This window comes from Cherax quadricarinatus, unplaced genomic scaffold, assembly GCF_038502225.1.
Source record: "Cherax quadricarinatus isolate ZL_2023a unplaced genomic scaffold, ASM3850222v1 Contig1616, whole genome shotgun sequence".
Taxonomy (NCBI): Eukaryota; Metazoa; Arthropoda; class Malacostraca; order Decapoda; family Parastacidae; genus Cherax; species Cherax quadricarinatus.
This window is the reverse complement of record NW_027196642.1, coordinates 62,248-78,660: the sequence shown is the minus strand read 5'-3', so window position 1 is coordinate 78,660 and position 16,413 is coordinate 62,248. Positions and strand designations below refer to the sequence as shown.

At 40.1% G+C, this 16,413-nt stretch overlaps 1 long non-coding RNA gene across 1 annotated transcript; it reads left to right on the top strand.

The window, feature by feature from the left end:
* The first annotated feature begins 7,097 nt into the window (after nt 1-7,097).
* On the top strand, nt 7,098-9,340 carry LOC138851688 (uncharacterized). The gene is made up of 2 exons (XR_011391349.1): nt 7,098-8,353; nt 8,558-9,340. It is a non-coding gene; the product is annotated as an uncharacterized lncRNA (long non-coding RNA).
* The last annotated feature ends 7,073 nt before the right edge of the window (nt 9,341-16,413 follow it).

Here is a 16,413-nt window from a genome sequence, read left to right as displayed (position 1 = left end):
GCAGAGAATTCGTAGTTTGGAAGTTAGGAGGAGGTGCGGGATTACCAAAACTGTTGTCCAGAGGGCTGAGGAAGGGTTGTTGAGGTGGTTTGGACATGTAGAGAGAATGGAGCAAAACAGAATGACTTCAAGAGTGTATCAGTCTGTAGTGGAAGGAAGGCGGGGTAGGGGTCGGCCTAGGAAAGGTTGGAGAGAGGGGGTAAAGGAGGTTTTGTGTGCGAGGGGCTTGAACTTCCAGCAGGCATGCGTGAGCGTGTTTGATAGGAGTGAATGGAGACAAATGGTTTTTAATACTTGACGTGCTGTTGGAGTGTGAGCAAAGTAACATTTATGAAGGGGTTCAGGGAAACCGGCAGGCCGGACTTGAGTCCTGGAGATGGGAAGTGCAGTGCCTGCACTCTGAAGGAGGGGTGTTAATGTTGCAGTTTAAAAACTGTAGTGTAAAGCACCCTTCTGGCAAGACAGTGATGGAGTGAATGATGGTGAAAGTTTTTCTTTTTCGGGCCACCCTGCCTTGGTGGGAATCGGCCAGTGTGATAATAAAAATAATAAAACAAATCTACTCCTACCTCCTATCTCATAACATACTGAACCTTTGCCAATTTGGGTTTAGGCCTGAATAAAAGCACAAATGATCAATTATTCAGATACTGTACTTGAATTACTATATACAGCAACTGAAAAAATTGAATATCCTCTGGGGCTCTTCATAGACCTACAGAAAGCATTTGATATAGTAGACCACAATACCATGCACTTAAAACTAGAGCATTATGGGGTCAGAGGACACTCTCTCAATTACATAAAATCTTATCTTAGTGGAAGACATTAGTATGTATTCATAAATGGCGTGACCTCCAATACTCAGCCTGTACTTGTTGGAGTGCCACAGGGAAGTGTCCTAGATCCTCTACTCTTTCTTATTTACATCAATGACCTCCCAAATGCACATCCTGCACCTTCATAAAGTTACTTGACAAGGTACATCCTGTACCATTATACTATTGACAAAAGTACATCTTGGACCATTATGAAGTCACTTAACAAAAGTACATCCTGGGCCATTATAAAAGTACATGATTGAAACAAATGCCTGCTAAATATTTCCTTTCCAAATTGTTGATCAGTTATGAATTTTTGTCATTACTGTTTAGTATTTTAGTTGACAAATAGTGTTTTCTAATACATTAAGGTTTTTTGTACCAGTAAATGTAAGTTAGTGTACTTAGGATAAACAGTTTTGTAATTACATTATCCTTGCTTTATTGGTGTTTTATGGAACAGAGGAGAGAGAGAGATGCATGATAATATATATGTACCTGGAAAACACTCAAAGGCCTGGTCCCAAATCTGCACACTGCCATAACAACATACTGGAGTGAGAAATATGGAAGGAAGTGTAAAATAAACCCAGTGAGGAGCAAGGGTGTGGTGGGGACAGTAAGGGAACACTGTATCAACATCCAGGGTCCCAGACTATTCAACATTCTACCAGAAGATATCAGAAACATGGCTGGAACAAGTGTAGAAGCCTTCAAGAGGAAACTGGACAAGTATCTTCACCAGGTGCCAGATCAACCAGGCTGTGATGGATAAGTGGGGCAGTGGGCCTCCAGCAGCAACAGCCTGGTTGACCAGGCAAGCACCAGATGAGCCTGGCTTATGGTCAGGCTCAGAGAGTAGATAAACTCTCGAAACTCTTCAAGGTAAGTCAGTAGGAAGGTAAACCAAGGACTCTAAATGCGGAAAGTTGCAAATAGTACTTAATTATTAAGGATGTGTATCTGTGTGCCTCTGACAAGACAGTGATGGTGTGAATGATGGTCAAAGTGTGTGTTCTATTTTGGGTCACCCTGCCTCGTTGCTGTGTTTTTACTGAATCATCTTATATAGTGGACCCTTGGGTAATGGTGGCATCGGCTAACGCCAAAATCGGATAGTGGCATGTTTTTGCATCAAAATATTGGCTCAGCTAATACCCAAGAACTTGGTTAAGGGCATTCATCCCGAATGTGTCCGCGTGGCCTGAGCCCATCTAAAGCCAATGTGCCATTGTTTACAAGCAAGGGAGGACGGTTCCTCGTGTACATGCAATATATTTTGTATTATTCCATTGTTTTTAGTGCTTGTAACTGCTTAATAAGCCACCTTGGGCCCAAAGAAAGCTTCTAGTGCCAGCCCTGTGGTAAAGAAGGAAAGAAATACAACAGAATTTAAGAAAAAACCTGTAGCAAAGTACCAAAGTGGAGGAGGAAGAGAGAGGGGAAAATGTGCCTTATGCAGTGATTCAGTGATTCTACGATATGTACAATAATAAAGCAGCAGGTGTCAATAAAAGCTATAGTGCCAGCCAGAGATAAAGTGTAGAATTAACAGTGTAGCAAGTAAGTTAAGCAAGTAAGCGATAGAAAAACGACACGAAAGTAACTCTCCAGTGTTGTATGTGCATCGGGCCGCTGAACATACGGCGCCCTGCTATGTATCTTCCATCATCCTAATCCTCTGCCAGCATCTCCTCCATCAAACTAATTAAATTAACATCTTCTCCAAGGTAAGTGTAAATATAAAAGTGTAGGTATAAAAGTAAATTTTTTTTTTCAACAAACAGGCCATATCCCACCAAGGCAGGGTGGCCCAAAAAGAAAAACAAAAGTTTCTCTTTTTAAATTTAGTAATTTATACAAGAGAAGGGGTTACTAGCCCCATGCCCATGGCATTTTAGTTGCCCCATGGAGATAAAAGTAAATCTAAGTGTAAATATAAAAGGACCCCAATGGAAATACGTCACTCTGACTTTTTTGGGTTATCCCAGGTACTTTACACATATGCTGCTATGTATGATAATCTATGTAACTGTATTTGTGTATACCTGAATAAACTTCCTTAATTATTTATAAATTTAAATGTAAATATTTCTTATTTATAAATTACATACATTGTTTAAGTGTGATAGTGTTGGTGGGTTCTGCTGCCACCTCCACCACCACTAATAAGTATGGCATCTCTCTATGGCCCTTATAAACCCAACAACACTACTTCTATCACTTTACTCCTCTCGTACATTGACATATTTTATTAATTCTAGAGTATATATCATGTTTCTATGTTATTAATATTGTTTATTATATCATATTAGATGAATTGTGATAGATAAATAAGTCGTAGAGATGATATTAGCGTCATATTGAAGCATAATAAACTCGCTTTCCTCTCCCCTCCTACCTGTCTTCCATACTGTCTACCTGTCATCCTACCTGTCTACCTGGCATCTCATAAGAACGGGATAATGTGAATTTGTAAAATACTTTTTTCGTTAGATTTTGGACTGCAGGTTCTCATCGACTTGCAGTGGGGTTATGTTCCCACAAAACCATCAAAAATATTTTAAGTAAAAAATGAATGATATGATAAATTTATTATTAATTTTTTATTATCACACTGGCCGATTCCCACCAAGGCAGGGTGGCCCGAAAAAGAAAAACTTTCACCATCATTCACTCCATCACTGTCTTGCCAGAAGGGTGCTTTACACTACAGTTTTTAAACTGCAACATTAACACCCCTCCTTCAGAGTGCAGGCAGTGTACTTCCCATCTCCAGGACTCAAGTCCGGCCTGCCGGTTTCCCTGAACCCCTTCATAAATGTTACTTTGCTCACACTCCAACAGCACGTCAAGTATTAAAAACCATTCGTCTCCATTCACTCCTATCAAACACGCTCACGCATGCCTGCTGGAAGTCCAAGCCCCTCGCACACAAAACCTCCTTTACCCCCTCCCTCCAACCTTTCCTAGGCCGACCCCTACCCCGCCTTCCTTCCACTACAGACTGATACACTCTTGAAGTCATTCAAGTCACTGAATAATGAACAAATAATTACTCGAAATACCAATATTGAAAAGTCAGTAAATGAATACAAGTTATGGACTTGTTGCCTTCATATTACGTAATTATCTCAAGTTTCACCTCCAAAGTAATTGTTGCCACACCATCGTAAAGTTGAAATATCCTGAGTCAAATCATTGTAAGTTGGGGTGCACCTGTAGTGTGTGGTATTGTGATAAAAGAATAGCCATTTATTGCAGGAATACTACTATAGTACATGTGTTTGAGGACACTTTCCATTTTATCACAGGAATTTTTTTTGTATGTATTTCAAAGTTAAAAAGGAGAATGGTGTATTTATTGTTTGTGGTTCATGTATATATGTAAATACTGTAGGGGTTATACAACACCTGGCTTGGTTATGCAAAACTTGGCTTGATTATGCAATACCTGGTTTGCTTATGCAATATCAGGCTTGGTTGTGTAACATCTGGCTGAGCTATACCACTCCTGGCTGGGCTATAAAACACCTGGCTGGGCTATACACCACCTGGCTTGGTTATACACCACCTGGCTTAGTTATACTCAAATGATCTTTACAGATTCAGCATTTTCCATAAATGTAACAATTTTTCTGGCTAGGATGTTCATTTCTGGAGTACTGTAGCCACTGCTCCTGTGTCCTCACATCAAACAGGCAAATGTTAGTGTCTGCTAGATGGTTTGTATATAAGGTCAAATGAATAGATCTTTGATTATGCAGCATCCTTGGCTGGGGTTGAACTAGAGTAAAAAACATGATAGTTACATAATTTTTTTTGATGTTCTGGTGTTGTTAGTGTTAGCAAAGTAGGAATAATCAGGGGATTCAGAGACCCTGGTTAGTGCGACTTTGAGTCCTGGAAGTGGGAAGTACAGTACTTACACTCTGAAGGATGGGCGAGGATGTTACAGTACTGGAGGTAGGAAGTACAGTACCTGCACTCTGAAGGATGGATGTGGATGTTACAGTTCTGGAGGTGGGAAGTACAGTACCTGTACCCTGAAGGATGGGTGACGATGTTTCAGTTCGAAGGGTCACATTAACTGTGGTGTTGCAGTGCTTCTGACAAGACAGCTATTGAATGAATGATGATGAATGTCTTTCCTATTTTATTTAATTGCCCCATCATGGTGGGAGACTGATATGTAAAAAAATATATATAATCTTTTTCTGTATTATTTTTCAGGTCTCTATTAAAAAGACTGCCACACAGTTTGAATGGCAGATGACCACTTGCTGGATAGTCAATGATGTATTTATTTAGCCACACAGTTGTGTGCATGATAATGTGTATAAATAATGTGTATAAATGTGTAGGATGAGGCTCTTCCATGACACTGTATATCTCTGAATTCACATTTTTATGCCTTTCTCATAATTCAGTGTTATACAGCAGCATTGTACAATCAGTGCCATTTTGTGATGTACCGCTTGTGAGGTCACTGAGGGAGACATAACTCCAGTAAAGTGTTACACACCTTGCCTTGGCAAATAGCTGTCAGACACGCCTTTCGGCTTAAGTCAGATCTTTTGTTCTTGAACTGGTGTCAGGTTGTATCATGTGGTCTATGCTTTATGGGGAAGGGGGGGTGTGCTTTAAGGACCATATAAGCTCAAGGAAACAGCTAGAGAGAGAGAGAGAGAGGGAGGTTGGTGACAGGTCCGGTGAGCGGGAGCCCTGGACAGTCGTGTGTGTAGTGGACCATGCATTGCGAATCTCGGGTCAGCTTGTCGGTGAATTAAGAGTACAAGTCCGTGTTACTGATAACATCTACCCTTTCCCTGGTAATAAGTCTCATAGGTCTATTGTTATATTATGTAATTTTCTGTCAGGATATGTTTTATTCTCACTCTTTATGTTATTAAGTAAACTATAGCCATAGTTCCCATTTTTATTTGTACCCTCTTATGCCATTCCACATTCTGTTAAGCACTGTGATAATACAGGAGACGGGTTCACTTGCTGGGATGCCTCAGGTAGAGTGGGTAAAGGTCTCACAATTTTCAGAAACTTTTTCAATGTGTCAGCCATATCCCACTGAGGCAGGGTGACCTAACAAGAAAAACAAGTCTTTTATATATATATATATATATATATATATAGATATATATATATATATATATATATATATATATATATATATATATATATACATCCTAGGTAGTAGGTTGGTAGACAGCAACCGCCCAGGGAGGTACTACCATCCTGCCAAGTGAGTGTAAAACGAAAGCCTGTAATTGTTTTACATGATGGTAGGATTGCTGGTGTCCATTTTTCTGTCTCATAAATATGCAAGATTACAGGTATGTCTTGCTACTACTTCTTACACTTAGGTCACACTAAACATACATGTACAAGTGCATATATATACACATACCCCTCTGGGTTTTCTTCTATTTTCTTTCTAGTTCTTGTTCTTGTTTATTTCCTCTTATCTCCATGGGGAAGTGGAACAGAATTCTTCCTCTGTAAGCTATGCGTGTCGTAGGAGGCGACTAAAATGCCGGGAGCAAGGGGCTTGTAACCCCTTCTCCTGTATATATTACTAAATTTGAAAGGAGAAACTTTCGTTTTTCCTTCTTTTGGGCCACCCCGCCTCAGTGGGATACGGCCGGTACGTTGAAAGAAGAAGAATGGAGACAAATGGTTTTTATACTTGACGTGCTGTTGGAGTGTGAGCAAAGTAACATTTATGAAGGGGTTCAGGGAAACCGGCAGGCCGGACTTGAGTCCTGGAGATGGGAAGTACAGTGCCTGCACTCTGAAGGAGGGGTGTTAATGTTGCAGTTTAAAAACTGTAGTGTAAAGCACCCTTCTGGCAAGACAGTGATGGAGTGAATGATGGTGAAAGTTTTTCTTTTTCGGGCCACCCTGCCTTGGTGGGAATCGGCCGGTGTGATAAAAAAAAAAAAAAAAAAAAATATATATATATATATATATATATATATACACACATACATACATACATACATACATACATACATACAGTGGACCCCCGGTTAACAAACTTTTTTCATTCCAGTAGTATGTTCAGGTGCCAGTACTGACTGAATGGAATATTGTGAAGTAGATTAGTCCATTTCAGACCCACAAACATACACGTACAAACGCACTTACATAAATACACTTACATAATTGGTCGCATTTGGAGGTGATCGTTAAGCGGGGGTCCACTGTATATATATATATATATATATATATAATATATATATATATATATATATCCTAGGTAGTAGGTTGGTAGACAGCAACCGCCCAGGGAGGTACTACCGTCCTGCCAAGTGAGTGTAAAACGTAAGCCTGTAATTGTTTTACACGATGGTAGGATTGCTGGTGTTTTTTCTGTCTCATAAATATGCAAGGTTTCAGGTACGTCTTGCTACTTCTGCTTACACTTAGGTCACACTACACATACATGTACAAGCATATGTATACACACCCCTCTGGGTTTTCTTCTATTTTCTTACTAGCTCTTGTTCTTGTTTATTTCCTCTTATCTCCATGGGGAAGTGGAACAGAATTCTTCCTCCGTAAGCTATGCGTGTTGTAAGAGGCGACTAAAATGCCAGGAGCAAGGGGCTAGTAACCCCTTCTCCTGTATATATTACTAAATGTGAAAGGAGAAACTTTTGTTTTTCCTTTTGGGCCACCCCGCCTCGGTGGGATACGGCTGGTGTGTTGAAAGAAAGATATATATATATATATATATCCTAGGTAGTAGGTTGGTAGACAGCAACCGCCCAGGGAGGTACTACCGTCCTGCCAAGTGAGTGTAAAACGAAAGCCTGTAATTGTTTTACATGATGGTAGGATTGCTGGTGTCCTTTTTTCTGTCTCATGAACATGCAAGATTTCAGGTACGTCTTGCTACTTCTACTTACACTTAGGTCACACTACACATACATGTACAAGCACATATATACACACCCCTCTGGGTTTTCTTCTATTTTCTTTCTAGTTCTTATTCTTGTTTATTTCCTCTTATCTCCATGGGGAAGTGGAACAGAATTCTTCCTCCGTAAGCCATGCGTGTTGTAAGAGGCGACTAAAATGCCGGGAGCAAGGGGCTAGTAACCTCTTCTCCTGTATATATTACTAAATGTAAAAGGAGAAACTTTCGTTTTTCCTTTTGGGCCACCCTGCCTCGGTGGGATACTGCCGGTGTGTTGAAAGAAAGAAGATATATATATATATATACATGTATATAGTGATGTATACAGGAGAAGGTGTTACTAGCCCCTTGCTGCTGGCATTTTAGTAGCCTCTTATGACACGTATGACTTTCAGAGGAAAAATTATTTTCTTATGCTTAGATGTTGCTGGCATAGCAGTGTGGTACAGTTGACTTAGTCATGGAACAATGATGTATAAAACCAGGATTGCCTATACATTTATCATTTACAAGTCATAGTAATGGTATAGACATATACAATATAATACAGTACAGCGGTACCTCGGGATATGAAATTAATTAGTTCCAGAAGGCTACACAAATAACCCGCACATAAAAGACAGAAGCTTATGACGACGTTTCGGTCCGACTTGGACCATTGACAAAGTCACCGTGACTTTGTCAATGGTCCAAGTCGGACCGAAACGTCGTCGTAAGCTTCTGTCTTTTATGTGCGGGTTATTTGTGTATCGTTCCAGTCACGGTATTGTGCCTTTTTGTTATTTATTTCCAGAAGGCTGTTTGAGTGCCGATACCAAATGAATTTGTTCCCATAAGGAATAATGTAAATTTGATTAATCCGTTTCAGACCCCCAAAAATACACTTGCAAAAAGCACTTACATAAATACACTTGCATAATTGTTCGAGTTTTGAGCTGTTTGTATCCCAAGGTACCACTGTATAATGTTTGTATCCCGAGGTACCACTATAATGTTTGTATCCCGAGGTACCACTGTACGTACTTTGGTTAGTGTGGATCTAGTGGGCCCAGAGATTTTAATATCAGTATTATATAATATTAATTATGAGGTTTGTATATAACAGTGGTGTTGATATGTCCCTAAAATACTGAGCAGAATAAACATGATTAAAGATCTATTAGAATTTTACCCAATTTATAATGACGATAAAGAATACAGCCTCTCCTCACTTAGCGATGTACATGTATTTGTTTACCGACGACTCGGACTTGACAGGCTCTGTCCGGTATGCATACCTAAATAATGTATATTAGAGCTGATTGCCTCTATTCTGTTTATTAAAATATACAGTACACTACTGTATAAATATTTAAAAATATGCTATAAATGTTGCAGAGGCGGCATTAAAACAATATCAAAGATGGTTGACACAGACTCTACCATTATAGTATGCTCCTCACTTAAATACAAATTTGTTTACTGACATGGTCTTAGGAACGGAACTCTATCGTTAAGTGAGGAGAGGCTGTATAACAGTACCAGGAAGTTAGAAAGACATTATATACTGACCTATGGTAATAAATAGCAGTAAAAATGTTATGTTAGAATCTTTTTTTTATGTTTGCAATTATTTAAGTTCCCAAAATATTTTTAATGTAAATGTAATTAACTGATTAGGCTACAACCATGTAAAACCTTTATAGATTACACGTAGTCTGGGTTTATGTTGTTCTAAATGCTGGACCTAACGAGCTGTCGCTAGTCCAGGATTATGTCATCATAAATGCTGGACCTAACAAGCTGTCACTAGTCGAACTCACAGAAAATCAATTTAGACTCATTTTACTTTTTTTTTTTTTTTTTAACCAAAATTAACTTTTAACTGAAATTATTTCAGCACAACACAATGTTTATACAACTGTGCTTCCCACTTTATACTTACCCTCGACAGTGCTTCTCACTTTATACTGACCCTCGACAGTACTTCCCACTTTACACTGACCCTCGACAGTGCTTCCCACTTTACACTGACCCTCGACAGTGCTTCCCACTTTATACTGACCCTCGACAGTGCTTCTCACTTTATACTGACCCTCGACAGTGCTTCCCACTTTATACTGACCCTCGACAGTGCTTCTCACGTTATACTGACCCTCGACAGTGCTTCCCACTTTATACTGAGCCACGACAGTGCTTCCCACTTTATACTGAGCCACAACAGTGCTTCCCACTTTATACTGACCCACCACTGTGCTTCCCACTTTATACTGACCCTCCACTGTGCTTCCCACTTTATACTGGCCCACCACTGTGCTTCCCACTTTATTCTGACCCTCGACAGTGCTTCCCACTTTATACTGACCCACCTCTGTGCTTCCCACTTTATATTGACCCACCACTGTGCTTCCCACTTTATACTGACCCTCGACAGTGCTTCCCACTTTATACTGACCCACTACTGTGCTTCCCACTTTATACTGACCCTCGACAGTGCTTCCCACTTTATACTGACCCTCGACAGTGCTTCCCACTTTACACTGACCCACCACTGTGCTTCCCACTTTATACTGACCCACCACTGTGCTTCCCACTTTATACTGACCCTCGACAGTGCTTCCCACTTTATACTGACCCTTCACTGTGCTTCCCACTTTATACTGATCCTCCACTGTGCTTCCCACTTTATACTGACCCTCCACTGTGCTTCCCACTTTATACTGACCCACCACTGTGCTTCCCACTTTATACTGACCCACCACTGTGCTTCCCACTTTATACTGACCCTCCACTGTGCTTCCCACTTTATACTGACCCTCGACAGTGCTTCCCACTTTATACTGACCCTCGACAGTGCTTCCCACTTTATACTGACCCACCACTGTGCTTCCCACTTTATACTGACCCTCGACAGTGCTTCCCACTTTACACTGACCCACCACTGTGCTTCCCACTTTATACTGACCCACCACTGTGCTTCCCACTTTATACTGACCCTCAACAGTGCTTCCCACTTTATACTGACTCTTCACTGTGCTTCCCACTTTATACTGACCCACCACTGTGCTTCCCACTTTATACTGACCCACCACTGTGCTTCCCACTTTATATTGACCCACCACTGTGCTTCCCACTTTATACTGACCATCCACTGTGCTTCCCACTTTATACTGACCCACCACTGTGCTTCCCACTTTATACTGACCCTCAACAGTGCTTCCCACTTTACACTGACCCTCAACAGTGCTTCCCACTTTATACCGACCTTTCACTGTGCTTCCCACTTTACACTCGCACTAACCCTCCACTGTGCTTCCCACTGTACACTCGCACTAACCCTCCACTGTGCTTCCCACTTTGCACACACACTAACCCTCCACTGTGCTACCCACTTTATACTCGCACTAACCCTCCACTGTGCTACCCACCATCTTACACTTGCACTAACCCTCCACTGTACTACCCACCTTACACTCGCACTAACCCTCCACTGTGCTACCCACCTTACACTCGCACTAACCCTCCACTGTGCTACCCACTTTACACTCGCAATAACCCTCCACTGTGCTACCCACCACCTTACATGCACTAACTCTCCACTGTGCTACCCACTTTACACTCGCACTAACCCTCCACTGTGCTACCCACCTTACACTCGCACTAACCCTCCACTGTGCTACCCACCTTACACTCGCACTAACCCTCCACTGTGCTACCCACCTTACACTCGCACTAACCCTCCACTCCTTTATCTGCTACCACATATATCAACCTTGTCACCATGTGGTTTTATCTTGTATTGTAATGTGTGTTACTGAAGGTGTGTCTGGTCCTCAACTCAAACATGACATTGTTGTTGAAGAATCAGACACATGTACAACATATGATTATATTGTAGATGTTGCACCATCCAGTGACTATTAATACAAGGACACATGTTCTTGTATTGATAAAAACACTGGATGGTACAACATTTACAAATAAAGATACCCGGATGTTGTACATCTGGGTATCCAATTCTTTATCTTGTTGGTATTGTATACCATTCATGTACAACATGATATTGTATACCATTCATGTACAACATGGTATTGTATACCATTCATGTACAACATGGTATTGTATACCATTCATGTACAACATGGTATTGTATACCATTCATGTACAACATGGTATTGTATACCATTCATGTACAACATGGTATTGTATACCATTCATGTACAACATGGTATTGTATACCATTCATTTACAACATGGCTGCCTCTCTTACAGATTTTGCATGTTCTGTGACTAAAATATTGTGGTTTTTATGAGTGATGGGGTCGGTAGAAGGAAATAAATGGCCCAGGATGAGAATACAGTAGGTTCTCGAATAACATCGTTTTCTTATAACGTTGATGTGATAATAAAATTGAAAGAATATAATTATAAATTATTGTAACCCAAGAATTTGAAAAGTATGTGGTAATCATATGATAATTGTTTTGCTTAAAGTTAGTCTCCAGGAATCTATCGATGACGTTAAGTGAGGATTTACTGTACGAGTCATGGACTGGGTCACGAGGATGTTAACCCCCAAAGCCTCCTACAGGTATAGTTAAGGAAGATACAGTGGAACCTTGGTACTCGAACTCAATTCATTCTGGAAGGCTGTTAGAGTGCCTATCCGTTGGAGTATCGAACAGATTCTTCCCAACTAATTTTCTTGTTGGTCGGCTGTTATCACTAATCCTCGTAGGCCCTGTAGTGAATTATTTATACAAATAATATAAAAAAATGCCAAAAAATGCAAAGAAACATGAAATAGTTTACAGCGAAGTTCTGGCAAGTCTTATATGACTAAAATAAATGCATTATTGAGCATAAATATGCAGCTTAAAAAGAAAAGTTTTAATGTTTGTCCAACGCAAGAATTAACACAACCATAAGATGAAATTCCTAACTCAAAATTGATAATAAAAATGGAAAATTATTATAATCAGAAGTGCTAATGAAGGTTGAAAAATACAGAAATAGTATGAAAGAATTATGTGACATAAGACAAGCATAAAGAACCAAGACAACTTACAACTGGAAAAAAACTTTGATACAGATATTGAAGCATCAAGGAAGGTTTCTTGATGCTGGTGAGGGGCTCTTGATCTAGGGGATTGGATCTGTGCTTCTACCCCAGCTCCCCTTCAGGTGCTACATGATCCCTACAGGTTTAGTGCGCTCCCATAATTTTTTATTAACACATTGTGGCTTAGCGCTTCTTTTTGATTATAATAATAATAATATTAACACATTGGCTTTCTCCCACCAAGTCAGGGCGGCCCGAAAAAAGAAAAACTTTCATCACTGTCTTGCTGGAGGCGTGCTTACACTACAGTTATAAAACTGCAACATTAACACCCCTCCTCCAGAGTGCACTGTACTTCCCATCTCCAGGAATTAAGTCCAGCTTGCTGGTTTCCCGGAACCCCTTCATAAATGTTACCTTGCTTACACTCCAGCAGCACGTCAAGTCCTAAAAACCATGCGTCTCCATTTGCTCTTAACGTTCTTGCAGCGCTGTATAGCCCTTGTGGCTTAGCGCTTCTTTTTGATTATAATAATCTTAACATGCTCACGTATGCTTGCTGGACGTCCAAGTCCCTCGCACACAAAGCCTCCTTTACCCCCTCCAACCTGTCGTAATCTCCCTCTCTCCTACATACTCTAACCTGAGCCTCACTATCCTCGTAAAAACTCTTCACTGCACAATACAAATACGTAATATAAATATTGAAGCAGATACACTACCAGGAACTACCATTATCACCATTAACTACTACCATCACTACCTAACATGTTAATGTGCCTCAAGATCTATCCTAGCATGGGCCAGTAGGCCTACTACCATACTTCTCTAATATTTACACTTGTGTTTCTCCAGCCTATAAACTGTGGTTACAAGCTTATAAAATGTGGGAATGCTTGAAGTTCCTAAACCTGTATTCCCTAGAATGCAGGAAGGAGAGAGACATGATTATATACATCTGGAAAATCCTAGAGGGACTAGTGCCAAAATTGCACATGAAAATCACTCCCTGTGAAAGCAAAGGACTCAGCATATGATGCAACATCCCCCCAAGTTGGCCTGTGATACTCCAATACTGAAACTATGTATAGTGCTAAAACAAAAGCATTCACATTGCTAAACTCACAAACTAGTATTTAGTCACTTAACCGTAATACCAACTTACCTCATAATTTTGTAATATTTTAAACTTAAGATTTAATTTAAGTCTGCCCGAAATGCCTAGCCATGCTAGGTGTTCTAGTGGTACACTCTGTAATTATTATTTTACTACATGCAAACCACACAATAACCAAATTCTGTAAACTCAGCATTGTAATCCTTATAGAGAATAAACTTTGAATTTGAATGAAAAGCAGGGGTGCCACTAGCATGATAAGAGACAATACAATAAGTGTCAGGGGCCCAAGACTGTTCAACTGCTTCCCAGTGTACATCTGGGGGATTGCCAATAGACACCTGGCTGTCTTCATGCAGGCACTAAACAAGCACCTAAAGTCAGTACCTGACCAGCCGGGCTGTGGTCTGTATGTTGTATCGTGCGGCTAGCCATAACAGCCTGGTTGATCAGGCCCTGATCCACCATGAGGCCTGGTCACAGATTGGGCTCCAGGGGCATTGACCCCTGGAACTCTCCAGGTATACCAGATATAATCCATCACAATAAATTCTGATACAAGGTTATTGTCTTAATAAAGTTACTGTGTATCTTTAACTACAGATGGCACCTGCTGTATAGCCCTTGTGGCTTAGCACTTCTTTTTGATTATAATAATACAGATGGCACCTATAACATTGCACTTTGGTGCCATCTTGTATAAAGAAATTGATAGTGCTTGGAGTTAAGTCACTACACTGCATTTGGGGTGCCACCTAGTGCAGGGAGACAGCACTGTATGACCTGGGTGGGTTTAGCACTTTTTGATAATGAAAATAGCACTAGGTTGCCATCTATTGGAGGAAGAATAAACTAAATTAGTTAATTTTTTGCACAATAGATGGCCCTAAACATTACTAATGAAAATGGCACTTGGCTGCCATCTATTGTTGTAATTATTTACTAAATCTAGTTCAGTTTTTGCATAATAGATGGTGCTGTAAGTTAATGAAAATGGGAAGGTAAATGGTAGACTAAACTAAATTTTTTTTAAGTTCACTTTTTGCTCAATAGATGGCAATAAAAAAATCTGAAAATGGGAAGATAAACTAGGGGAGACTAAACAAAATATTTTTAGTTTATTTTTTGCACAATAGATGGCGCTGAAAATTACTAATGGAAATGGCACTTAGCTGCCATCTATTGTGAGAATTGTGAACTAAACTTTTAGTTCATTTTTTGCACAATAGATGGCGCTGAAAATTACTAACGAAAATGGCACTTGGACGCCATCTAGTGTGAGAATTATGAACTAAAAATATTTTATTCAGTCTTCCCCTAATTAATCCTCCCATTTCATTTTCAATTTGTTTTTTCACCATCTATTGAGCAAAGAGTGAACTAAAAAAATATTTAGTTTAGTCTACCCTTTATCTTCCTATTTTCATTAACTTACAGTGCCATCTATTATGCAAAAACTGAACTAGATTTAGTAAATAATTACAATAATAGATGGCAGTCAAGTGCCATTTTCATTAGTAATTTTTAGGGCCATCTAGTGTGCAAAAAATGAACAAATTTAATAAATAATTCCAACAATAGATGGCATCCAAGTGCCATTTTCAATTTTTTGTGCCATCTATTGTGCAAAAAATTAACTAAGTTTATTCTCCCTACATTAGATGGCAGCCTGGTGCCATTTTCATTAACTTTTACTTTGATACCTATTGCAGCAAGTGATGCCAACTCGTTCTGTTACCAAGGGCGAAGCACAAAACCTAGAGGTCATAGTGTGCCTGGGAAATGGGAGGCAATTATAATCATAACTAAGCACTAAACCCACAAGGGTCAATGAGAGGCAGGCCAATTCAATCCAAAAGAGGATTATTACAATCAAGAGGGAGCACTAAACCTGTAGAATTATACAGCACACACAGGGGGGAGGATTGAAGGTATTCAGACTAAATTCAGGGAGCTGGAGCACAGATCCAATTCCCTAAATCAAGAGTCCCTCACCAGTATCAAGGAACCTTCCTTGAGAGGATCCAAGAGAGGAAAAAGTCCAATTCCTTGCATCAAGTGCCCAACACCAGCATCAACTTCAGTAGATGCAGGAAAGTGGTTGAGAGACATGAGGATTATTATTATTATTATAATCAAGGGGAAAGCACTAAACCCATAGGATTATACAGCTCCTGGGGGGGATGTGGAAGGTATTCAGGTTTAATTCAGGGAACTGGAGAACAGATCCAATTCCCTAGATCAAGAGCCCCTCACCAGCATCAAGGAACTTTCCTTGAGGGGAGAGACACGAGCAAACGTGAATATCTAGAAAATATTTGTATGCTGGAACTATGATCCTCTGTAACAAACACAGGTTTGAGAACAACACATACTGGCAAGAGTGTAAGGTGATGACCTGACCAGTGAAGTAGGAGACAGCATCAGGTAACCTTTGAAGTCAACTGACAACTACATCATGCAGTGGACAGGTCTTGGTTGAGTATCAGATGTG